Genomic DNA, 27,712 nt, shown 5'->3' on the forward strand with positions numbered 1-27,712 from the left:
AAGCATCTCTGAAGGATACGAAACAGCTCCTGTTTCATCTTTCAGACACAGGTCACAAGGTTTCCAAAGACAAATTACAATTATGCCAAACTAAGGTAAAATATTTGGGACACTGTCTAACACAAGGACTGAGACACCTGACCGCTGATAGAATCCAAGCCATTAGAGACATGACACTGCCACAAACCCAGCAACAGATCAGGACGTTTTTAGGAATGTGTGGGTATTGCCGTAATTGGATCCCAGGGTTTTCCATATTGGCGCTACCTTTGCAGGAAATGGTCTCTTCAAACAAACCTGATCGGATTTCGCATACAGACGAATCTGAAACAGCATTTGAGAGACTCAAACAGTGCCTAACGCAGGCACCAGCACTAGGTATGCCAGACTATGGGAAACCCTTTGAACTATACGGAACAGAAAGTGCTGGGTGCGCAGCAGGTGTACTAACACAAAAACACGGTGATGCCAGCAGGCCAATTGCATACTACAGCGCCCAGCTAGATACGGTAGCGCGATCCCTCCCCACATGCTTGCGTAGCGTTGCGGCGATTGCATTGCTAGTGACAAAAAGCGAAGATGTCGTGCTAGGCCACAACCTCACAATCCATACACCGCATGCGGTATCTGCCTTATTGAATTCTGCCCAAACCAGACACGTCTCATCTGCAAGGTTTACAAGATGGGAATTGGCATTAATGGCCCCCGTAAACATCACCATAAGGAGATGCAGCGCATTAAATCCTGCAACATTTCTCCCAGGTGTGCCTGGTCAGACACAAAGGGTGGAAGGTGAGAGTGATGGGGAAGGAGGATTTAATGCAAAGGAAGATACACATGATTGTATGGAATATTTGACCCAAAATTTTACCGCAAGGCCTGACATCAGTGACAATCCACTGGAAGATGCAGAACTCACGTTCTACACGGATGGTAGTTGTCACAGACAGTCAGACTCGGGAGACTTGTGTACTGGATACGCAGTCGTAGATGACCAAGACACCATAGAAGCGGAACCGCTAGGCCCACCTCACTCAGCCCAGGTTGCTGAACTGGTCGCCCTAACCAGAGCATGTGAATTGGCTAAGGGTAAGTCAGCCAATATCTACACCGATTCCAGATACGCGTTCGGGGTAGTCCATGATTTCGGAGCCCTATGGCGGCTCAGAAATTTCATGACGGCAGCTGGTACACCGATAGCGCATGCAGCTCACATAAAAAGGCTTCTAACAGCGATACAGGAACCCGACAGAGTGGCTGTTATCAAATGTAAAGCACATACATATAGCCAAGACCCAGTATCCCTTGGTAACAGCCGAGCAGACGAAGCCGCAAAGCTTGCAGCTGCTACCCCCACACGGACAGACACCACACAGTTGATGGTATTTAATACCATCAACACACAGAAGTTGTGTGAGATGCAGAATCTGTGTTCCACACAGGAAAGAGCAGTCTGGAAGGCAAAGGGATATGGCCAGGAGTCCTCAGGGCTCTGGACGGATGGACATGGTAAACCAGTGGCCCCCAGGGCATACCTTCCATGTCTGGCTGAAGCAGCTCACGGGCTGACTCATCTAGGCAAGGAGGGGATGTGCAAATTGGTAAGAGCATACTGGTGCGCCCCAGGATTCTCCTCTCATGCGAGTAAAAGAGCAATGTCATGCCTTACCTGTCTGAGAAAGAATGTTGGAAAAGCAATACCTACAGAACCATCCCATATCCCACCTGCCGGCGGCCCTTTCCAGGTAATACAAATTGACTTCATTCAATTACCCCCATGTCGAAATTTGAAATATGTACTTGTTTGTATAGATGTTTTCTCGAATTGGGTCGAGGCTTTTCCAGCAGCTACAAATACCGCTATGTTTACAGCTAAGAAAATTGTGCAGGAATTTGTATGTAGATATGGTATCCCTAGAATCATTGAAAGTGATAGGGGTACCCATTTTACAGGTGATGTCTTTCAAGGAATGTGTAAATTGATGGGTATTGATAGCAAGCTGCACACTCCGTACCGTCCACAGGCGAGTGCGAAGGTCGAAAGAGTGAACAGCACTATTAAAAATAAATTGAGTAAAGTAATGGCAGAGACAGGATTGACGTGGCCAGAAGCTTTACCCATTGTTTTGTATAGCATCAGAACCACTCCCAGGTCCCCTCTTAATCTGTCTCCTTTTGAAATCTTGTTTGGTCGACAACCGCATGTCATGATTAACCCTCAGGATGATTTGAAATGTAACAATGAAGTAACTGTAAAGTACTTGATTAACATGAGTAAGCAGTTGAGGAATCAAAATGATAATCTGAAGTTGATGATTCCTGATTTACCAGATAGTAATTGTCATGACATTGAACCTGGGGATTATGTAATGATACGAAATTTTCTACGCTCAGGTTGTCTTATTGATAGATGGGAAGGACCATACCAGGTCTTATTGACTAGCACCACAGCATTGAAGGTTGCTGAGAGAGAGACTTGGGTCCATTCATCCCACTGCAAGAAGGTTGCTGATCCCGAGAAGTCCCGTGATAAGGAACAGACGGTAGAGGTTGTATCACTGGAGTGTCTGTTCCAGGAGGACTGAAGATCGAAAGCAGCTGTCGACTCCCCTCTCCCTTTTATTGTTTTTCTCCACTTCCCAGCCCCTCTCCCTTAAAATTTCTTTTTCCCCCTTCTCATTCTTCTCTATTTCCTCCTCAAAGATGGACTTGCCCCAAGAGACTGTGATCCGGATTTTGATGTTAACCATGATGTTGACCAGAGCAGTCTGTTCCGGCGAGAGTACCATAGAGGTCGAAAGAGGTTCTGGAATGGGTTCCGATTATGATGATGGAGGCGTAGTTTTCCAAGATCAACCAAACCAACAAGCAAAGGCGAGTATCAGAAAACGATCCGATAGAAGAAATTGTGATGGATTGTTAGCTGAAGAAAATTGTATCTGTAGGCTCTGTGATAATCTGGTTGAAGATGGATGCATAAAGAAATGCCAATCTAGTTTTAATATCCATATAGACCGGCATCCATTGAGTGACTATCACTCCTTAGTGGGTAACGTGTTAAACCAAACAGATTGTTGGGTATGCTCTCAAGTGCCTCAGGGTCACAGCAAATCAGGGCTAGTACCATTTCCTTTAACGTTAGGGGAGGTACTTGAGCTAAGTGGTGGGAGACCGGTGGACCGGAGGTTTAACATCTCCAGCCCTCCTAGTTTGAAGCTCCACCAATACCATGTGGATAGGTCCCTCATATGTTTTAACATCTCCAATCCCAGAAAACCGGGAAATTGGGAAGTGTCATGGAGCAACCTTACCATGACCTTTTCACACAGAGCAGATAGAATGCCTACAGATACAGAGCTCGTACGCCACATAGCCAGTAGAGGAAAATCTTTCCGGTATCGATATACCTTAGGAAATAGGATTACTAGAGTTGGAGAGGTATCACCAGGATACTGTGCACATATCGTACAAACCGATACGTGCATTAAGCAGATGGAAGAATTAGGGTCAGGAGATTTCACCTGGAAGGTTTGTAACATGATCATGTCCTTCTCCGTCCCTTATGTTCTCCCCGATGATGCATATTTCATATGTGGGAGAAAGGCGTACAAATGGCTTGCCCCAAACTCTGAAGGATTGTGTTATATTGGAAAAGTATTGCCTGAAGTGATGACTGTTACACATGACAAAATGAAGGACATACACCGTGGTGCCCAAGCTCCTTATACTCACACTCATTACGAGCACCGAGTTAAAAGACAACTGTCAGAAAGGTTAGAGCATCCGGCCTCTGATCTTATCCATGAATCCACCGGGATTCAGGTTCTGGTAGCGTTATATTTCACTCGTACCGCTCGGGGAGTGATGAATTATAGATACATTTCCGCACTCGCCAATTTGTTAGATAATATCACTGAAATGTATGATGACACGTTTAGATACACTGGAAGAGAACTTCAAGCTTACAAAACAGAACTAGTTCAGCATAGGATGGTTCTTAATTATCTTACAGCAGTAACAGGCGGATATTGTGTTACATTGGCAACACAGTACGGCATAAAGTGTTGCACGTATATCACAAATAGCACCGAGGATCCGGTAGAGGTCATAGACCAAAAGATGGACGATATTCTCCAATTGAAGTGGGAATTTCGTCGAAAACACAATCTCACCCTTGCTGCTGTAGGTAATGAGCTGACTGGTTGGGTGTCATGGTTGAACCCGCGAAATTGGTTCTCCGGTTTAGGAGACTGGGCTCAAGGAGTCATAATGGATGTTGGAAAGTTTCTACTATGTATCTTGGGTGTCGTTATATCGATTGGATTGATATTTAGATGCGGGCAGGCTTTAATGAGGTGCAAACAAAGTACAAAAGTGATGAGCTTGAGGAGTGAGGAAACTGTAATTAACCTGGATTTGATTTATGACCCAATGATAGAAACCAGGATGTGATGAAAATGCGATTATACGGTCCGTTTCTTTCACCTGTTTTTCTGCTTTTCTCCAAGATACAAAGACCCCCTTGGACGAGGAAGCTGACGAGACGAGATGTATACAGACAACAGACAAGCACCGAAGAAGAAGATTTGACAACTTTAAATATGGACACTTGATGAACTTTGCCATGGATCCCCAGTTTCCCTAGTATCTTTAAACTCACGCTAGCCCAACATTTTTGTAAATCTGATGGCTCAGACAAAGCTATTTGCTCATGCCTAAGGAGCAAAACAGCGCAAAGAAGACGACTCTCAACAGATACCGAAAACAACTTCGACGACAGATGTACATTTCCCTGACATAGAATATCATTGCATTTTTCGTAAGTGTTCTTTATCTTCATCTCTACAACCCTCAGGTAACGACACACATAGACGATAGGGAATTCAGGCACAGATATCAGCAACCACATACCTCCCCCATTCATGTATCATCAACTAAAATGTGCATCCCCATTTTGTTACAACCACAGCCGAAATGAGCTCGGTAAAGTTTGACAGCCCATCCACAGACCTGTACCACAGGATAAGAAGGAATTCAAATGTATACTTCGCAATACCTCGAAGCTTGATTTACCACACGTACGGCACGATGATACATGACCCTCCAAACATGGACTCATACACACATGCTTCTGCTTTCTCACTAGGTCATACCCTCTTCACACCTTCTCCTCTCTCCTCCCCTACCCAACCATGGAAATCAATTAACCCCTGACTTACATTTTTCTCCTTAAATGTTTTGTGGCAGTTATTATTGACTGCCAAAGGGTGGACTGTCAAAGTCAGAAAAATGTCTCAATGCACGTTGCCATATTTGCACCGCACACTGGTCCGCGCTGCGCGTGCATGCGCTCTCCCGTGGATTCGCATACCCGCAATAACGTGCACTCGCAGGCGCGGTATGCGTATTTACGGTAGAGTTTATGTAGTCGTAGCGTGCGACTCATTCGTTACAAATGTTCACAATTAATGTAGTTTATAGATCATGGTCCCTTTGATAGATTCTGAAAGTTTGGTTAAAATACAATGTCCCAGAGCTGAGGAATCCCTCTTTATATCGTACAAAGGGTCTAACAGGAATCACACAGCAGTGTTTGGTACCCATCGGAAGAGTATTTAATTAGCAATATTCCGGTGTTGGTTTGGAGCGTATTAATCGCTCGTGCGAATAGTTATGAACATAAGAAGTTTATGTCCATTTCTATTAATTACACATACTCAGGTATGCGGCGGGAAACCCAGTTTCCCACCCACCTGAGCTGTTGGAAATCGTCACAGCCCACCTGTATGAATCACCCTATGACCTTTTGTTATGATACAGGGCCGAATTCCTTCGGCCAATGGACAATGGGATTGTAGGACCAGGAGATTGCATTGTGTGTGGGGCATAAATAGGCAGGCCGACCACATCCAGCTCTCACTCTCTCTCATCAACGGTTATCTGCTGATAGCCGGGAGCTGGATATCGAGGCGCAGGCGATCATACCCTTTGTGCGTAAGTTTCTCTCCGTTATCATTGTCTTTCTGTGAGCCAATTTCTCTCATCTCATCTCTCTCTCTCTCTCTCTCTCTCTCTCTGGTCTGTTCTCTCATATCTCCCCTAGACTAGGCTAGTATTGTATTGTATTAGATAGTATTGTATTGTATTTCATTTAGGTCAGAGTAGTATTGTCCTTTTGTATTTATTGTTTAGTTCTGTGGTTAGGAAGTCTCTGTTATATTGTAGTGTATCATTTGTACTGTTATCCCCTTTTACAAGTATATTAGATATAATACAGTTAATAGGCTTTGGAACCTAAACCAGCATCTGTGTATTTCCTATAGTGTTAAGTGTTCACTTGAGCGTCGGTGACGCTCAAGCAGCTTTGTAGTTAGTCAGGTTACACAAGGTTGCACTTACACCCTGTACTCACATTAAGGTATTCAGTGTATTTCATTGGTATAAGGTTTTATCATAAAGGTATAGTGTTGTGAGCGTCTGCATCGCTGGTGACCTCCTCGTGGTCTCGAGCGTAAGCTACGCCATAGCGAATCATTACCCTAGACATAACCAATAACGTGTCCTGTGATCCCTGGGCCGTGAGCGAACGTGACGCTTGAGCGTCTCGCCTACGGCTGAGCGATCGTTACGCAACTAGCGTACCATTACGGTACTTCTTAAGTAAACAGCGTACAGTGTTCTTAGCTTCATAAAGGGTTGTTTATACGACAAAGGAATTTAGCATTGTCACCTCTTTTTTTCTTTGCATCATGTGCTGTTTGGGGACTATTTTTTAAATCTGCCATCCTGTCTGACACTGCAGTGCCACTCCTAGATGGGCTAGGTGTTTGTGTCGGCCACTTGGGTCGTTTAGCTTAGTCATACAGCGACCTCGGTGCAAATTTTAGGACTAAAAATAATATTGTGAGGTGTGAGGTGTTCAGAATAGACTGGAAATGAGTGGAAATTATGGTTATTGAGGTTAATAATACTATGGGATCAAAATGACCCCCAAATTCTATGATTTAAGCTGTTTTTGAGGGTTTTTTGTAAAAAAACACCCGAATCCAAAACACACCCGAATCCGACAAAAAAATGTCAGGGAGGTTTTGCCAAAACGCGTCCGAATCCAAAACACGGCCGCGGTACCGAATCCAAAACCAAAACCCGAAAAATTTCCAGTGCACATCACTAATATATATATATATATATATATCTAGAATAGAGAGTGAAGAGACTGCGCTCATAGTGCAAATCAATTTTTATTTAAAAACACAAATAAAATAAAAACATCAAGTAATTCTACAGGACTCGTACCCTGAACAACCCACACCGTGGGCAGGTTAGCAGATGGTATAATACATTCCACAATGGCAAAACTGCATACCGCTGCCACATGGACACGGGACCTTATACCGCGTCGACTGAATATTTTCCAGACCGTACCCGTCAGGACACCGCGTCACGAACTCAGGGAGCCTGTGCAGTACGAGTGGAGAAGATCAAGCATCTGACGAAGTAATCTACGAAACATGTTGATGCTATGCTTGCCAGATGCTTGATCTTCTCCACTTGCACTGCACAGGCTCCCTGAGTTCGTGATGCAGTGTCCTGACGGGTACGGTCTGGAAAATATTCAGCCGGCGCGGTGTAAGGTCCCGGGTCCATGTGTCAGCGGTATGCAGTTTTGCCAATGTGGAATGTATTATACCATCTGCTAGCCTGCCCACGGTGTGGGTTGTTCAGGGTACGAGTCCTGTAGAATTACTTGATGTTTATATTTCATTTGTGTTTTTAAATAAAAATTGATTTTCATTATGAGCAAACTCTCTTCACTCTCTGTTCTAGCTATTTAATGCTCATAAGAGTCCTGAGCCTTCCAAGGAGAGTTGCTGCAGTGTTGATGTACACCTGTGCTACAGCCCAGAGTGGATTACCTGTGCTACAGCCCAGAGTGGATTACCTGTGGACTGAGAACTATTACTTTTTAATTACCAGCGCACCTGTACACACTGCTTTTTGGATATATATATATATATATATATATATAGAGAGAGGAACGGCGTGCGGCACTCAGCCCAAAAGACCACAGCAAAGAGTCAAGTATGCGTAACAACGTTTCAATGCATCCGCATTGTCGTCAACCCCTCGCAGCGTGGAGCCAATCAGCTGCAGCTCGCCAGGTAGCACCTATGGAGGAAGTGACGCGCGAGTGAGGTCAGCACCTGCGGGCTGCGGCGGTTGGCTGTGAGACGCTGTGGGGAGTGTTGCTATGCAACCATTCCCCGACGTGAGAAGGCCGCGCCCACCCTGCCCGGACGCTGTTCTCGGCAGTTAGTGTGACAGCTGTGGAGTTTAGCACCTGTGGCTGGGGGACAACGTATCCTGCTCATTTATTGGTGTTTGGTAAGAGATTGTTTTGTATATATATGTCTTTCTGTGTTAGTGCTGGTTGTGTCTTGATAAAAGGGAGAAGTCCCTGAAACGTTGACCGTACCGGCTGTGGTGGTGTCAGTTATTATTCGCCGAGTGCCTCCATTGTGTGGGATCTATATATATATATATATATATATATATACTTATCGACAGTCTGCCGGCATTCTTGTGAACCACTCCAGCCGCTCAGGTGCTCCACCAAATCACACAGATAATTCCTCTAAAAGATGCAGGCACTCAGATACTTGACAATTGCAAAACTGTTTGTATTGGAATCAAACGTTTTCGGAGTCTCAGCTCTGTCCTCAGGATAGTAAAAAATTCTACAGCTGTAGAATTTTGTATTGTCCTGAGGATGGAGCTGAGGCTCCGAAAACGTTTGATTCCAATACAAACAGTTTTGCAATTGTCAAGTCTCTGAGTGCCTGCATCTTTTGGAGGAATTATATATATATATATATATATATATATATATATATATTGTCAAAGTCGAAAAATATTGCAGTACACACATCACGTACAAACTACGACTCTGTTCCGTGAAGACTGAGAGGCGGCACTGTTGAACACTACCTGAGCGTACTAAAGGACTGCAGAAAGACCAGTCATTGTAATTGATTTGTTATGAACAAGAGTTGTTTTTTTCTATTTCTCTTTTCTCTCTTTCCCGCTGACAAACATTTTCTTTCAGGATATTCTATTTTTGCAAGGTTTTTTAATGAGGAGTCGAGTGTGGGACTGGAACTGGTTCTGTAGGAAGGAATGATCTACTTATAGGATCCCAGGATTAGCCGATCAGTTTGTTAAAATCAGAGAAAAATCAAAGGTCTAGTAGTTGTGGAGTTGAGAGGTAATCAGGAACAGTCAGACAATGGCTACTCACACATTGCAGATAAAGAGCTCATTAATATTTGTGGAAGAAAGGTTTATGAGTGGCTCTCCCTGAATTCCGAAGGTTTACGTTATTTAGGAAGGACACTACTTATAACCCTTGTTCAATGATTAAACAGACCTAGCAAACAATGTTCAGAAAATGATAGGAATATGTAGATCACGAAAATTTTATATGTCAATGTCACGATCTGTTTGTGTCTTCTTCATCTACCCAGCAGAACCTCAATTGAATCCAAACATCAGTGTATAAAGACGTAGGTACATGTATGTGTGAAATGTTCATTGCAAATCAGACATTATAGGCCAAAGCACTGTCCCAGCATACTCTATAGGTTGAATGTTGTCCCACACCCAACCAGTGGTCTCGTGACCGCCGAGTGCATATAGAGGATGTATCGTCCTCCTCCCTGTCTTCCCCAAATATAGTCAAGTATCTGATTTGCGAAATGCATACATACTTGTGTCTAGGTCACCGATTATGGTATGAAATATTTTTTCTTATGTTAATAATTGATGGCAGTTATTGTTTACTGCCAAAGGGTGGACTGTCGAAGTAAAAAAAATATTACATAAAGAGAACATACAAACTACACACATTTAAGTCGCTATACTTGCAAATACGCGCAGCGAGCACAGCAATATATGGTAACACATGCATTTACACGGACATGCCACAGAGATGGATTCTACACTTATTTCATGCAGTACATAATTATAATAATATCAAGCGCCAGACATCATGATGATTTATATAAGTCGGGTAAATGGTGCTCGTGTATCTGGATATTTTGTGTGGGCTGCAACCTGTAAATGAAGCACCTCCAAAATGACTTCACATAAACAAGATAAATAATGGGTTTTTACAGGTGCGCCTGAGAAGGATTATGTCTGACAAAAAAATGTATTATGGCCTCTTTCCTAATTAGTAGTGCATTCGGTAAGTTATTACTGCCGACCAATGAAAGCTAAGGTATAGAAAATGACAATAAACAGTGGTATTGAAATAAAAACTTATTTTTAATCTTGTTAATATAATGCAATATCTATTGCTAAAGGATATATGGGGGGAGGGGAAGGGTGGTGGGCTTGGGACAGGTTCCTCTGCTACCAATATAGCAGTGATAAAGTTCCTGGATGGATATAGGTGAGAATAGGAATAATGCTGTTTCACTTCAGAAAAGGTGGCGTCCCACCTCTGAGTGGAGTCTGAATTAAATGCAATAATGTCCAGAGCTGGTAATGGGGCTGTAAATGTCTTTTGGTACCGGTGGGATCCAAAAAAAGAAAGAAAGCAAGGGGTACCCCTGAGTTGCCGCTGATAAGGGGTCAGGGTAGGGCTGGTGCTAAGGTAATAATGACTCCGGACAGACCTACCTTCCTCTCCAAGACTCACAACCGATCCCCTTCTGCTCGAGACACCACGCTGCGCTCGTTAGAGCGACATCGGGGTGGTCCAGGGCATAGAGGGGTACGGTCTGTCCGGAGTCCTTATTACCTTAGCACCAGCCCTACCCTGACCCCTTATTCCTATTCTCACCTATATCCATCCAGGAACTTTATCACTGCTATATTGGTAGCAGAGGAACGTGTCCCGAGCCCACCACCCCTCCCCTCCCCCCCATATATCCTTTAGCAATAGATATTGCAATATATTAACAAGATTAAAAATAAGTTTTTATTTCAATACCACTGTTTATTATCATTTTCTATACCTAAGCTTTCATTGGTTGGCAGTATTAATTTACCGAATGCACTACTAATTAGGAAAGAGGCCATTATACATTTTTTGTCAGACATAATCCTTCTCAGGCGCACCTGTAAAAACCCATTATTTATCATGATGATTTAAAATTACCTAATGAATTAATGTCATGAATGTGTATTATTTGAACGGAACCAGATACACCTGTCATGTTCACTATTAAAACAATCAGATTGGTGTGTAGATTAATTTGATACTTGTTATTAAGTTGTAGGACATTGCAGCGGATAGTTATGATTGAATGTATAAAAGCTAAAATCACTTTTATTTGAACAATAGAAGTTCCAAACAGGAAACTCAGGCCAGCCCCTTTGGACGTCCCCAAGGGCTGAGCATGTTCAGCACATACAAAGAAACTAGTGACTCAATCATGAATGAGAGAGAGAGAGAGAGCCCTCCCCCAGAAACTAGTTAACACATTTTGCTGGTCACACAGGAAGGTAGTTCCTGTTTTTTTGTTCTCAGAGTTAGTTGCTTTTGGTCTCAGAGGAAGATGAAGTCTCAGCATGATTTTACAGAGGAAAGAGAGAGAGAGTCATATGGAGGGACAAACTTATATGAGAAAGATATGGTATTGTATCGCTGGCATGTAACTGAAACTGCATATAACTGTATGTAATTGTATGTTCTAACTGTTTACTGTGTGAGTTGTATTCATGTAACTATAGGTATACTGTACTTTGTAATATATATTGAATCCATATCCTTTTAACAACAAATATATACATCAATGAGCTTTGGAACTCAGATAATTTGTGGGTGTATTGTTTTCTCTTATGGGATGCAGTAATGTGCGATGTACAGCGCACATTCATGGGATATGGTAATAAGAGTTGCAGGCATTTACAATATATAATAGAGCGGGCATTTTAAATATTTGTGAGAAATCAATTTGGCATTCTTAGATGGGGGGCTCGTCCGGGATATCACGTTCTTAATGATGCACTGTACATTACAAACGCGGCTGTAATTGACCGGCTCCAATGGATGCATTGAGAAGCTGATTAAAATGACATCCACGTTAATGTATTGTTGTGGTATCAGTAAGCCGCTGATATGAAATTCAAGGGACAATGCGTTTCTCATAATATTTAAGATGCTAAAATGTATTTTTATTGTTGCAAAACAAGGTTCATATAAGTCATATTGTGTTTGATTCAGATTGGATTGTTTATCTGTTAAGTAGGTTTAAAAGTACATTTAAAAGTTGCTGCATAGCCTTGATATAGTTTTTATTTTTAACTCAGGCCTAAAATATATTCTGGTGCTAGTATGATGTGTGATTTCTTTGTGACAAAGGAAGCCGCATGGTCTGTCCTCCATTTTGGACTAACCACATGGCCTATCCACCATTTTGTGTAACCCTCATGGATGTGGAAGGGGGAGGAGCAGCGGCCATTTTGGGAAGGTCATTTTTCTAAATGGCTGATTTTCAGTCTGCTCAGAATAATCAGCTTTCCTTGGTCACATCAAACACGATTTATGAGTTACCAATGAATTTATTTAACCCATGCCATAGTCAATTACAAATAGTGTCAATGGGGCCTAGTGAAAGTTAATAGTGAGATGAATACTTGAAAGAATTACACACACATATAAACAAAGTTTTTTTTTCTTTTACCTCTAGGATTTAGTTAACTCTGCTTGCTATAAGATAGCCATTGAAATGCAAATTAACCTGTGTAACTGCTTTTTCCTAGCAGTGAAAAACCACCTTTACAGGCAGCCAAAAGCACATAGCATTGATATGCAAATTAGGAGCACTGAATGGGTAAATGAGTCCCATAGGAGACCAGTGAATGGTACATATATATAATATTATAATTATGTGTGTGTTTATATCAATGTATGTTCTGCAAGATGGCTATCCAGTCTGAATCATATCATTTAAATTATTGATCATTGGGGGTAATTCTGAGTTGATCGCAGCAGGAACTTTGTTAGCAATTGGGCAAAACCATGTGCACTGCAGGGGAGGCAGATATAACATTTGCAGAAAGAGTTAGTGTTAGGGTCTCCTGCCCTGTGCTGCCACGTCGTCATGGCAACCGGGAGACAAGTGCTAGTGGAGTAACCTGAGCGCAGCTGATACTCCGGTTCGGGTCTTTTGCTGTGCAGTGGTTATAGGCTCTGTGCACGGCAGGGGATCCGGTGCTGGTTTTTGTGCTCACAGTCTGTAAGGTCTGAGTGGGGCGTGGACAGCACCTGCTTTATAAGGCCTCTTTTCAGGGTAAGCAGATGCTGCTGAATCTTTGTTGGTTAGTCAGTTCATGAAAGTTAGCCAGTACTGTGTAGCTTTGTATTTGTTTGTTGCTTACTGCAAATAGGCCTGGGGATTTGGTATTACACTCTGCCAATCCAGACCTAGCAGTAAGACTGGAGTCAGTCGTTTAGCTTGCTGGGGTTCTGTTACTACTCTGTGAACTTAGCAAGTTTGCGGCTGTATTCTAAGACTTGCCTGTCTAATCCTGTCTCACTGTGCTAGGTGTCAGGGGTCAGTTTAGTGGCAGTAAGCTAAAACCTGTGCACTGCAAGTGAGAAATAGGATTGTGGAGACTCTCCTTGTGTCTATCATTCCATCTCTGACCAAGGAGTTTACTGCCACACCCGTTGGTAACCCTTTAGGGTTTTGCTGTTGCCCTTAGCAACAGCATTTCGGGTTCTCTACGTATTAAAACACAACATCTTGCTTTTTCCATCTGTGCAGTTCTAATACAAGGGAGATACCCAGTTCCTTAGCCTCTGGGCTTCTCTGTTCACTTTGTGTGTATTTTGTTACCCTATTACCTTCTGTGTACGTTATGTAATATTCCCCAGTTTGTCTGTGAGTCCATTTGTTTTGCATAACAGTTCAAACACCAGTACATTCCTGCAGACACTGGAGTGCATAACATATTCAGCAGCCTAATACTCCTGTTGAAATTTTGTGGGAATATGGAGCATACCCCTCAAAATACGTTGCAACAGGTGGTCGATCAGGTGCAGGTCCTGACTCGACAATTTAATGATTTGTCCATTAAAATGCACACCTCCCAGGCTGCTGGCGGAGCTCCCGCAGCAGCAGCACCTGCAGGGGTTAAGGAGCCGAAAGTAAATCTCCCGGATCGTTTTTCTGGAGATCGCTCGCAGTTCTTTTGTTTCAAGGAGAGCTGCAAGCTATACTTCCGGCTTAGGCCTCAGTCTTCTGGGTCGGAGATTCAGCGGGTGGGCATAGTGATTTCCTTGCTACAAGGAGACCCACAGGTCTGGGCATATGGGTTGCAGCCTGACTGTCCGTCTCTTAAAAGTGTTGATGCTTTTTTTACGGCACTGGGCATGTTGTATGATGACCCTGACAAGACGGCCTCAGCCGAGGCTCAGATTTCGATCCTTAAGCAAGGGCGAAGGCCAGTTGAGGTTTACTGTACGGAGTTTCGGAGGTTGGCCCATGATACCCAGTGGAATGACCCAGCCCTGAGACACCAGTACCGAAGAGGTCTTTCTAACCAGATAAAGGACCAACTGGTACAATATCCCTTGCCTGATAGCTTGGATCAGCTCATGCAGTTATCCATCCGGGTGGATAGACGGCTGAGAGAGCGTAGGCTTGAAAGGGAGACTGAGATTTCCTTCCTTCCCAAGGGAACCTCAGACTCTGAGGAATTTTCTGAGGAGCCTATGCAGATTGGGGCTACCCGCCTCTCCTCGCGTGAGAAGACGCGGAGGAGACAGCAGGGGTTGTGTTTGTACTGTGGGAATAAAGGTCATGTGGTAGTATCATGCCCAGAAAAGCCGGAAAACTTCAGGGCCTGAGGGTGATGGGAAATATCCTGTCAGGCCAGAAGTCAGAATTTCCCAAGAAGACTTTTATCATTCCGGTGACCTTGAAGATCCTCGGTCAAACTGTCAAGACTGAGGCCTTTGTGGACAGTGGGGCCGACGGGGTTTTTATGGACCGCCAATTCGCCCTGAAACACTCTGTTCCCTTAGTACCCTTGGCATCGGAAATTGAGATTTGTGGGTTAAACGGGGAACCATTATCCCAAGGTAAAATTACCTCTTGCACTAGCCAGATTTCTTTGTTTATTGGAGCCACACACTCTGAAAAATTGTCCTTTTATGTGACTGTCTGTACTTTTGCCCCATTGGTGTTGGGGTTACCCTGGTTAAGGGCCCACAATCCTCAATTTGACTGGGTCTCTGGGGAGATTCTTAGCTGGGGTACTGATTGTTTCAGGAGTTGCTTGAGCCTTCCAGTCAGGCTCTCGCAGCTAAGTTTGCCAGGATTGCCAGGGTGTTATGCAGATTTTGCGGATGTGTTCTCCAAAAAAGTTGCAGAGGTACTACCTCCCCATCGCCCCTATGACTGTGCCATTGATTTGTTGCCAAATGCTAAGCTTCCCAAGAGCAGGTTGTACTCCCTGTCACGTCCTGAGACTCAGGCTATGGCAGAGTACATTCAGGAGAACTTGGCTAAGGGATTTATCAGACCTTCACAGTCTCCAGTTGGGTCGGGGTTCTTCTTCGTGGGTAAAAAGGACGGTTCGTTGCGACCCTGCATCGACTTCAGGGAATTGAACCGTATCACGATTAAAAACTCATACCCACTGCCTCTCATTTCGGTCTTGTTTGACCAGCTTCGTACTGCCACCATTTTTTCTAAGATTGACCTACGCGGTGCGTACAATCTAATCCGAATAAGAGAGGGGGATGAATGGAAGACTGCCTTTAATACCCACTCAGGGCATTATGAATATTTGGTGATGCCTTTTGGGCTCTGTAATGCCCCGGCAGTCTTCCAGGATTTCATGAATGATGTGCTCAGGGAATATTTGGATAGATTCTTAGTTGTATACTTAGATGACATCCTAATCTTCTCCCATTCCCTGGAGGAACATCGGAAGCATGTACGCTTAGTCCTCCAGAAACTCAGAGACCACCGGCTTGGGGCGAAGCTGGAGAAGTGCGAATTTGAAGTTCAGCAAATCGCATTTCTAGGATATATTATCTCCCCAGAAGGTTTCCAAATGGAGGGTTCCAAGGTACAGGCAGTCCTGGATTGGGTGCAGCCCACTAGTTTGAAGGCGCTTCAGCGTTTCCTGGGCTTTGCGAATTTTTATAGACGATTTATCGCTGGATTTTCGTCTATAGTGGCGCCCTTGGTGGCACTCACTAAGAAAGGGGCGGATGTTGCTCACTGGTCTTGTGAGGCTAAAGCGGCTTTTGCCCGTCTCAAAAGGGCATTTGTTTCGGCCAAGGTGCTGCGACACCCAGATCCAGAGCGTCCTTTTGTGGTGGAGGTGGATGCCTCTGAGATGGGTATTGGGGCGGTGCTTTCTCAGATGGGAGTGTCTGATAATCGTCTTCATCCCTGTGCTTACTTTTCCCGTAAATTTTCGCCTGCCGAGATGAATTATGACGTGGGTAACCGGGAATTGTTGGCTATTAAGGATGCACTCGAGGAGTGGAGACACTGGCTTGAGGGGGCTAAGTTTGTGGTCTCAATTCTCACTGACCATAAGAATCTGGCATATTTAGAGTCAGCGAAGCGTCTCAATGCCAGGCAGGCACGATGGGCTTTGTTTTTTGCTCGCTTTAATTTTTTGATAACATATCGCCCTGGGTCAAAAAACATCAAGGCTGATGCGCTCTCGCGGAGTTTTGCTCCAATCCAGGAGACCACCGAGGAGTCGTTGCCCATTGTTTCCCCATCATGTATTAAAGTGGGCATTACCCAGGACCTCTTATCATTAGTCCTTAGAGCACAGGAGCAGGCTCCTCCAGACCTTCCGGTAGGTCTTTTGTTTGTGCCTCCTAGGTTAAGACAGCGAGTGTTCCTGGAATTCCATGCCAAGAAGTCGGCAGGTCACCCGGGTATTGCCAGAACTCGGGAGTTGCTATCTAGGGCGGTGTGGTGGCCCTCGGTGGCTAAGGATGTGGATCAGTGGGTTCGGGCATGTGACATCTGTGCCCGAAATAAGACTCCTAGAGGGGTTCCTGTTGGCCCATTACATCCACTCTCTATCCCATCTAAGCCATGGACCCACATTTCAATGGATTTTGTGGTGGACTTGCCCAAATCCTCGGGGATGACAGCCATCTGGGTTGTCGTTGACAGGTTTTCGAAGATGGCGCACTTCGTTCCACTGGTTGGGCTGCCATCAGCCAGACGCCTGTCTGAATTATTTATGCTGCATGTTGTGCGTCTCCACGGGTTGCCACTTGATGTGGTCTCTGACCGCGGATCCCAGTTTGTGGCCAAATTCTGGAGGGCATTTTGTTCCGATCTCCATATTTCTGTCAGCTTGTCGTCAGGCTACCGTCCGCAGTCTAATGGGCAGACTGAAAGGGTGAACCAGTCCTTGGAGCAGTTCCTCAGGTGTTATGTCTCCAAGTGTCAGACTGACTGGGTTGCTCATCTGTCCATGGCGGAGTTTGCCTATAACAACGCGGCTCACTCTGCTACAGGGATCTCTCCCTTCCTTTGTGTGTATGGGCATCATCCTAAGGCCAATTCTTTTGACCCCCTGGACTCCACGCCTGGTGGTTCCTCTGTGGTTTCGGTCCTTAGAGGTATTTGGCGGAAAGTGAAGAAAGCCCTTGTGTCTGTGTCATTAGTGACCAAAAGGGTTTTTGATAAGCGGAAAAGACCCTGCAGCTTCAAATTAGGAGACTTCGTCTGGTTGTCTACCAAGAATTTGAAGTTGAGACAGCCATCTCATAAGTTAGGGCCCCGGTTCATCGGCCCTTATAAGATCACCAGGGTTATCAATCCGGTGGCATTTCAGTTAGATCTGCCCCGTTCTTTGGGTATCAATAAAACATTTCATTGTTCCCTTTTAAAACGGGCGATTAGTAATCCTTCTTCCAGTGGAAGACCTTCCCCTCTTCTGATACGTGGCCAGAGGGAGTTTGTTGTTGAAAGGATTCTTGACTCCAAGGTGGTTCGGGGTCGGCTGTAATTTTTGGTGCACTGGAAGGGGTATGGCCCGGAGGAGCGGTCGTGGGTGCGCAGTTGTGATCTTCATGCCCCCAGACTGATACGCTCTTTCTTCTCGCAGTTCCCCGATAAACCCGGTGGTAGGGGTTCTTTGACCCCTCGTCAGAGGGGGGGTACTGTTAGGGTCTCCTGCCCTGTGCTGCCACGTCGTCATGGCAACCGGGAGACAAGTGCTAGTGGAGTAACCTGAGCGCAGCTGATACTCCGGTTCGGGTCTTTTGCTGTGCAGTGGTTATAGGCTCTGTGCACGGCAGGGGATCCGGTGCTGGTTTTTGTGCTCACATTCTGTAAGGTCTGAGTGGGGCGTGGACAGCACCTGCTTTATAAGGCCTCTTTTCAGGGTAAGCAGATGCTGCTGAATCTTTGTTGGTTAGTCAGTTCATGAAAGTTAGCCAGTACTGTGTAGCTTTGTATTTGTTTGTTGCTTACTGCAAATAGGCCTGGGGATTTGGTATTACACTCTGCCAATCCAGACCTAGCAGTAAGACTGGAGTCAGTCGTTTAGCTTGCTGGGGTTCTGTTACTACTCTGTGAACTTAGCAAGTTTGCGGCTGTATTCTAAGACTTGCCTGTCTAATCCTGTCTCACTGTGCTAGGTGTCAGGGGTCAGTTTAGTGGCAGTAAGCTAAAACCTGTGCACTGCAAGTGAGAAATAGGATTGTGGAGACTCTCCTTGTGTCTATCATTCCATCTCTGACCAAGGAGTTTACTGCCACACCCGTTGGTAACCCTTTAGGGTTTTGCTGTTGCCCTTAGCAACAGCATTTCGGGTTCTCTACGTATTAAAACACAACATCTTGCTTTTTCCATCTGTGCAGTTCTAATACAAGGGAGATACCCAGTTCCTTAGCCTCTGGGCTTCTCTGTTCACTTTGTGTGTATTTTGTTACCCTATTACCTTCTGTGTACGTTATGTAATATTCCCCAGTTTGTCTGTGAGTCCATTTGTTTTGCATAACAGTTCAAACACCAGTACATTCCTGCAGACACTGGAGTGCATAACAGTTAGATTTGGGTGTGGTGAGTTCAATCTGCAATCTAAATTGCAGTGTAAAAATAAAGCAGCCAGTATTTACCCTGCACAGAAACAAAATAACCCACCCAAATCTAACTCTCTCTGCACATGTTATATCTGCCCCCCCTGCAGTGCACATGGTTTTGCCCAATTGCTAAAAAATGTCCTGCTGCGATCAACTTGGAATTACCCCCATTGCTAGATTCATTTAGACCTGTGTGAAACCGAAAATATTTGTTGCTATATAGTTAAAACTAAAATAAATGTTTAAGGAAGTAAATGTAAAAGACACAAAATGCAGGTCTGGCCCAGTCGTAATAGGGTTTATACAAAAAGAATGTGTTGTGTTAAGTGAGCAATTATAGTTGATATTGCTCACATTTATAGAAGTTGTGGGATTTGTTTAATTGCGGACGTACGGTTTTGTACACGTGTCTCAGACACAGTACGGAACTGCACACGCGGCGTAAGCGACACACATGGTAGCGTGTTTACGCAAATTGCGTAAGAAGTACAGTCGCTAAGTTTATATTGCACAATAGTTAGTTTAGTTTAAAGGCGGGACAGTAGCCAAGCTACAATAGCACCAAACTAACCGGTTTCTAAAGAAATTTAATATAAAAAAAACTAAATTTAGTATAAATATTTTTTTTTAATTGCCTCTGGGGGTAAAGCTGCCAACTTGAATGAATCCAAATTTTCTGTACAGAAAAATAAAGTGTATTTGAGTGAGCGAATGCAGGAGTGAGTGGATACTGAACCCAAGAACTGAAGTGGTCTGAAGTGGCCTGAAGTGGTAACACTGGGTTAGTAGAGGCTCGGTGGTGTAGGGTTCGCTACACTGCATTATTAGGAACTGAAGTGATCTGAAGTGGTCTGAAGTGGTATCCCATACAACTAAAGTGATCTAAAGTGGTCTGGAGTGGTCTAGGCTAAAGTGGTCTACAGCAATTGCAGGGCATATAGATAACTAGTATCTATAGGCTGTGCTATTGCATCGCATGTCCGTGTGTTCTGCACAGCACAACGTGATACCATTGTGTTATATGCGCTGTGGAAGAGCATACGCAGACGTGATTGAATAGACAAAAAGGGGTTTTTCTTTGACAACATCGGGAAATCTCCCTGGTGGGCTTCACTGGAAAGGGTGAAGGATAGTTATCTAATTTCTCTGTTTTTCACCCTACAAACAATTCCAGTTGTAAGATACCGAAAAGGAATTTTTCGCTGCCTCTCTCAGGAAAATATTCCAAACAGGACTTCCACCGAAAGAAATTACAGTGTAAGGTCTGATAGGAGCCCTAAGTTGGGTACATTGCGATCCGCTACCAACAGTGTATCGTTGTACTGGCCAGCGTGGGCGAGAGTGAGTGGAAGGCGCTTGGGTATACTTCCACCGTCTACTTATATTGAGTATTTTGGTGTTTGTGGGAATATTTTAAAGTTATTGGAAAAGACCCACAAATATGGGAGCCAGTTGCTCAAGTAAGAGACGTTTAGACAGGGTTCAGGCAGAATTGTGGCCAAAAGGCTCAGCAAGGTTTATCATGTGTGAAAAATATGGTTCACACACAGAAGTTTTATGCAATGAGTGGGTATGTATGACTAACAATGATAGGGTACCATTCCCTAAGGTGAGCAGCTTTGAACCAGAGGTATTACAGAACTTAAGGTTAAGGATATGTCTGATAAAATCCAAGAAAACAAAGGATTAGACATACAGATTGTTTAAATTTATGGCAACAGTAGGGGGATATACAAAGAGAATTAGCTCGCGCAGCAGGTTCCAAACCTAGCGGGAAAGCAATGGCGACTACACCACCACCACTACCGTATATTGCAGGGGAGAAGATGGCTACAGTCAATGGTATATCCGTAAAATATAGTAGTATGTAAAAAAAATGTATTAACCCTAATTATTTTTTTTGCAAGATGTATCCTGTTTTTAAAGTCTTTTCAAGGTTATAGGTCACAAGAGGATGATGGACTTGCTGGCAGATCAGTTCCTGTATTTATTTACAGAGAGAGAGAGACATAAGATGCATTGGAGGGAATGGTAATTGTATCGCTGGCCTGTAACTGTTTTTGTATGTAACTGTATGTTTTAACTGCTTACTGTAAGAGTTGTAACTATATGTATACTGTACTTTGTAATATATATATTGAATCTATATCTCTTTTTTAATAACAAATATATCCAGCCAAATCGCAGCTCTCCTCCAAGCAGTCACCTCGCTGCAGGAAACTCAGGTGGGGCCTGTCCAACCAGGTAGAGCAGTAACAATATTCCCCAATGAAAGAACTGGTGAGGTCACAGCTACCGGTAAGTGTGAGACAGTTCATTGCACAGAGACAACAACACCTCACAGTAAACAGATTAGGAACGGAATGGCAGGATTACACCCTGTCTTGGAAAAAGTAACCCCCAATGGGGTAACTGATATTCAGGGAATAATCCTCACCAGGAATAATGCAATGTATTACCCATGGCCCAGAGATGAGCTGCGATCAATCATTTCAGAATTCCCCGACCCTCGGAAGCATTTAGCCAGATGTCAGAAATTTTTCAGAGATCTGGGTAATGCGTATGAACCGACAAACAAACACTGGCGGATATTTTTGAAAGCGTGCCTACCTCCTAATATTGACACCCAAAAATGTATCACTGATTGTAGATTAGAGTCGGATAGTCTTATGACTGACAAAACACAATCAGGAGAATTTAGAGCAAATTAACATGCAACTAGAGTTGTATTTCCCCACAACTGTTAAGTGGAGAAAATTTTTCTCCATAAAATAGAGGGAAAATGAAATCACATCTGAATACTTCCATCAGGACCTGCAAATAATAGATAGATACATGGGGGTATCAGATACAGGGAACGATGCGAATTACAGGGAGGTAGCTGTTTCTGTATTAATGGATGTACTCAATCAGACAGTAAGGGACAGGGTACAAACATTTTTTGCCTGATTGGAGAGGGGCCACAGTAGCTTGTCGTAGAGAGTGTGCGATTGAACACCATAAGAATATTGCTAGGCGTAGAGAACTTCAGGAGGAGAGGCTGGGGATTGAAAGTATACAGGCTCTTACACCAGAGTCTCATCAGCCTAAACCCCAAAAACCCTGGTGGTAAGAAAAGACCAAGAAATTGTTACATTTGTAAAAAAAATAAAGGACATTTTGCTAGAGATTGCAAGAGTAGTAGAGCACATAGCCAATATAGACCCCTAGACAGAGAAAACAAGCCACATTACTAAACACATAGACGGGATCAAGGGACATATAGTAAGGAGTTACGAGCCATATAGAAAACACAGATTCGGTTAATGGGAAGAATGGAATAAATGCAACTTTACCCTTTTGACAGAACTTACTGGGGTTAGGAGGAGGTCTCTAAACTTCTGCTTCTTTCTCTAGCAGAAGTGACCTCTAATTAATTTAACAGAAGTTTTGTTAGAGATGGTATACATATAGCGTGCTCCCGCCCAGGAAGTACGAATTATGTTGGATACCCACGAAGACTAAGGTTGCATTTCGCTGTTCTAGATACATGTCCATCACAGGTAGAGGAAATTATCTCAAAGATACTGGGTTCCCTATGAATTTAGAATGGATAGGACACTGGATTGATGGCTGGGATAGTCCCAGTAGAGATATAACACACATAGATTTTTTTTTTGGGGAGCAGACTGAGTAGAGAATCATTCCCCTTAGTGCCCAATCCAGATGTTAAACTTTGTAAAATCTTCTTTGCCTCTACCAACTTATCTGTTACTAAACTCTATGTGGTTTGTCTTCAAAGCTTCCTCTTCATCTCTTACGTCCACCGACAGGGTTACAGTTCAGACGCCACAGGTCTACTCAGTCTTTCAGAGTTCTGCCCAAATCCAGTATATCTCACCAGCATAGGGACACCAGTATCAGTGTGCCTGGTCATGCACAAAGGGTGGAGAATGGGAATACGGGTGAAGGGAGACTGTATATAGACACCGATATGCATGATGGCGTGACAGCCTGATGGTGAACGCAAATCTGAAAAATATTCTTTTTATTATTTCCTTTCTCTTTTCACTTTCCACAGATGGTTTACTTCACACAACTGATAATACACAACAGTTAAACACATTGAAATGCAAGTTTTATGTTCCCTACAGAAAGGCCGCTGACCCGGAGAGAACTCGTGACAAAGAGCAGAGTGTAGAGAACCTTGTATCACTGGAGTGTCTGTTCCGGGAAGGTTGAGAGGCAGGACTGTTGAAGGACATCCGAGCACAGATCTAGAACGGTTGTAGTATCATTCTTTTTTTTTCACCTCCCCCTGCATTTTCCTGTCTTTTCCCCTTCTTATTTTCCTCCTTTCCCTAAACGAAATGGATCGATCACAAGAGACTGCGTTTAGGGTTCTATTAGTAATTCTGGTTTTGATCAAGGACAGTTGAGGTCGAGCAGGGATTTGGAATGGGTTCTGATGGCAAGTATGAATTTGTAGGATCTCAGAATCAGCGCATCACTTTAGTAAAGGCTGGCATCAGTAAGCGCTCTGGTAGTCAGGGAGCTCAGAGGCACTGTGAGGGGTTATTGTCTGATGAATATTGTATTTGTAGGAATTGTGAGAATATAGTTGAGGATGGGTGCATCCAGAGATGTCAGTCCAAACTTAATATTGACATGGACCGTTATCCGTTGAGTGATTACCACTCACTAGTGGGTAAGGTCTTAAACCAGACAGAATGCTGGGTGTGCTCACAGGTACCTCAAGGTCAGAGCAAGTCAAAATTAGTACCGTACCCTTTAGCAATAGATGAGGTACTCGAATTACAGGGTGGGAGACCGGTGGACAAGAAATTCAATATTTCTAAGCCCCCTAGTTTGAAGCTCCACCAGTATCATGTAGACAGGTCCTTATTGTGTTTTAATATTTCCAATTACCGAAAAACCGGGAAATTGGGAAGTGACATGGAATAACCAGACAATGACCTTTCATATAGAGCTGATAGGATACCCATAGACTCTGAACTTGTACACCAAATAGACAACAGTGGGAGGTATTTTCGGTATAGGTATACTCGTGGAAGCAAGACCATGTGGGTTGGAAAAGTATCGCCAGGGTATTGTGCCCATATCATCCAGCCCGATACTTGTACTGAGCAGATGGGAGAACTAGGGATTGGTTTCTTCACTTGGAAAGTTTGTAATATGGTGATGTCATATTTTGTCCCCTATGTTCTCCCAGATGATGCCTATTTCATATGTGGGAGGAAGGCGTACAAGTGGCTTGCCCCGAGCTCAGAGGGATTGTGTTATATTGGGAGAGTACTGCCAGAGGTCATGACCATAACCCATGATAAGATGAAAGACGTTCACCGCAGTGCTCAGGCTCCTTATACTCATACTCACTATGAACACATCATCAAGAGACACCTCATAGATAGGACAGAGCACGCAGCCTCGGATTTAATCCACGAATCCACCGGGATTCAATTCCTTCTCGCATTAGACATCACCCGTACTGCCAGAGGGAATGATAAATTATAGGTATATCCATGCGCTAGCGAACTTGATAGATAATATCACTGAGATGTATGACAACACCTTCAGGTATACGGGAAGGGAGTTACAAGCTTACAAGCAGGAACTGATTCCACGCAATTGGTTCTCAGGTTTAGGAGAGTGGGCTCAAAATGTCATCATGAGTGCAGGGAAGTTTCTCCTTTGTATCCTGGGAGGCCTCATAATTATTGGTTTGATATTTAGGTGTGTTCGAATTCTGACGCGGCGCAAGAACGGCACAAAATTGATGAGTCTAAGGAGCAAGGGTACTGTTACAGCAGCAGATTTAGTTTACGACCCATCCATAGAGACTGTGATATGAAAAGGATTGCAAATTAATTTCATGGCCTGTTTCGTTCACCCGTTTTTCTTTTGTCTCCCCCTCTGCCCAGATACATCCTTCTGGAAAAAGACATCAGCCCTACGCAAAATGTTATGTGAATGTATTTTATTTATATGTCTTATCTTCATCTCTGCAACCTTCAGTTAATGGCACACATAGTCGGCAGGTGATATCCACATATACTAGCACTCACATATGTTTCCCCCTCCATGTATCATCAACTAAATGTGCACCCCATTTGTTGGAACAAGAAGCCGAAAAGAGCTCGGTAGTGTTTGTTGGCCCACTTACAGACCCTTAATACGGGATAAGAAGGATTTAATGTATACTTCGCAATACCTCGAAGCTTATTTAGAACATATACAGCACGATGATACATGCCCCTCAGACATGGATTCATACATACATGCTTTTTACTATCCCACTAGGTCATACATTTCCCACCTACAACTCTCCCCGATCATCTGTAGATATTGTATTGATATTTTTCTGTTTAGTGATTAGATAGTGGCAGTTATTGGTGACTGCCAAAGGGTGGACTGTCAAAGTCGAAAAATATTGCAGTACACACATCACGTACAAACTACGCACAGATGGCCTCCGCGCGCGTACTTGCTCTGCTGTGCGTGCACATATTCGCAATTTGCATATGGTCGCTCCCGCGTTCCTGTGCATTAGCGCGTGGTATGGGTATTTACGGTAGAGTTTGTAAACGCATGGAAGGCTATCAAAACACATTACATATTTAATCCAAATAGTGCACAATGTACACATAGTATCCCTGCACCACATCAGAAAGTAACAGCAGTTTAAATGGTATCAGAACAAAGGGATTCACCTTTACAGGATAGGAGGGGACAGAACAAGGTTATAAGGTGGTGTTTGGTATCCAGCTGAAGGGTATTTTAAGGGTAACATTCCGGTGTTGGTTTGAGAAAGATTGCATGTTCCTGCGGATAGTTATGTGCAGGAGCAGAATATAGATATAACGGTATTTACTGTACATTATGTATGCGGCGGGAATCCAGAGGAGACCACCCACAAGAGCAGTTGAGAAAGACATCGCCTACCTATTCAAACCGACCTATGACCTCTCCTGTACTGTAAATGTGCATCCCCGTGTCCAATGGACAAAGAGATTACAGTATCCATTGTGTTAAGTTTTGGATGAATTGTATAAAGAGAGCCTGCAGCAGGCCTGGTCAGACACAAGACTCACAACGTTATCTATCAGATGACGGAGGACCAGACTGGGTAGCGCGGCGAATCCACTCACGTATGTAACATTGACTGTAGCCATTTACTCTGTTATATATATATATTGTATTGTATTGTATTGATTGTATTGTAACCCCCTTTCAGCAATAATACGCTGTGGTGTAGGAACCCAGTGGTTTAGCCACAGACTGGTGTCGTGTCTTTCCTTCCCTGATAAGGTTTAAAGTGTAATAGCATCACACTGCATTGCTGCATAAGGTTTAAAGTGTATTAGTAACGCATCACATTGCTGCATAAGGTTTAAAGTGTATTAGTATCGCATTGCATTGCTGTATAAGGTTTAAAGTGTGTTCATTGGGTGTGTACGCGCTGTGTGTACTTTGTACCGTCAGCATTGCGTTTGTACGCTAAGTCCGTACACAGCACGGGACTTAGTACGCTAATAGCGTACAAAGTACGTAGAGTGTGTATTAAGTACAGCGGCCGCAGCGGCTCCATGGTAAAGTGTATTTAAGGTGTGTTTAAGGTATAGCTTTCATTCCTGCATATAAAACGGCATTGTCAATATTGTAATACATTCTAGGACAAAGATTAATAATCTCACTGTCACAGGATTGACCTTATAAAAATGTCATTATTGCATTTTATTGGAGGGTACTTATGCTTTTACCGTCCTGCTGAAACAATGGAAAACAGTAGTTGGTGCTTTGTAACATGCAGATGTTGTGTAATAACAGAACAGTTCACATAGTTCTTTCATACATATACTATTCTAGTTGTTTTTAAAGGATAAATCATATGCTTGCAATGCAGTAACTTAACTACTGATGCCATTATTAGTCACTGTAGCAATCTGGAAAAATGTGGACACTTTTATTTCCCAAGAAAATGCACATATTTGCCCTCTTTGGGTAGAGTCCCCGTGCAATAGTTCTGTTGGGATTGTGCACAAATAAAGAATGTGAATGCCAAACATTCATTTAGGTGCCGAACAATAAATTAAAGTTCACATTCCTGGGTGCCTGGGTGGTGCAAAAGGTGTCTCAATGAATATCTAAACAGAAAAACTGATGTCTGCCACTTCCAATGATGTCTAACAATAAGGTTATTTTTTAATAGAAAGCACCATCTTGGACAACAACGATAGGAGGGGCTGAGTCCTAGGCCAGGTACAGACTAGAGTGATATCGGAACGATGTGTTGTTATGTGGCAAATTGGAATAACATATCATGCACATCGCAATCAGTAGCGGATCTTGCCACGGGCAAGCAGGACTTTTGCCCAGGGTGCCGCCTTCCGGAGGGCGCCGCACCATGGGAAGATCCGCCACTGTGCCCCCCGCAGTGCCCCGCTGTCCCCCCCGCAGTGCCCTGCTGTGCCCCCTGCTTTGAAGGGAACCAGACGCGTAGCGTAGTTTCCCTTCATGGAGAGGACCTTTGCTGTGCGGTGCGCGATGACGTCATCGCGCACCGCACAGCATAGTGGCACAGACACTAGGGGTCATAATAACGTCTCTCCCATAGATCGAGGA

This window comes from Pseudophryne corroboree, chromosome 1 (genome assembly GCF_028390025.1).
Source record: "Pseudophryne corroboree isolate aPseCor3 chromosome 1, aPseCor3.hap2, whole genome shotgun sequence".
In the NCBI taxonomy this organism is placed as follows: domain Eukaryota; kingdom Metazoa; phylum Chordata; class Amphibia; order Anura; family Myobatrachidae; genus Pseudophryne; species Pseudophryne corroboree.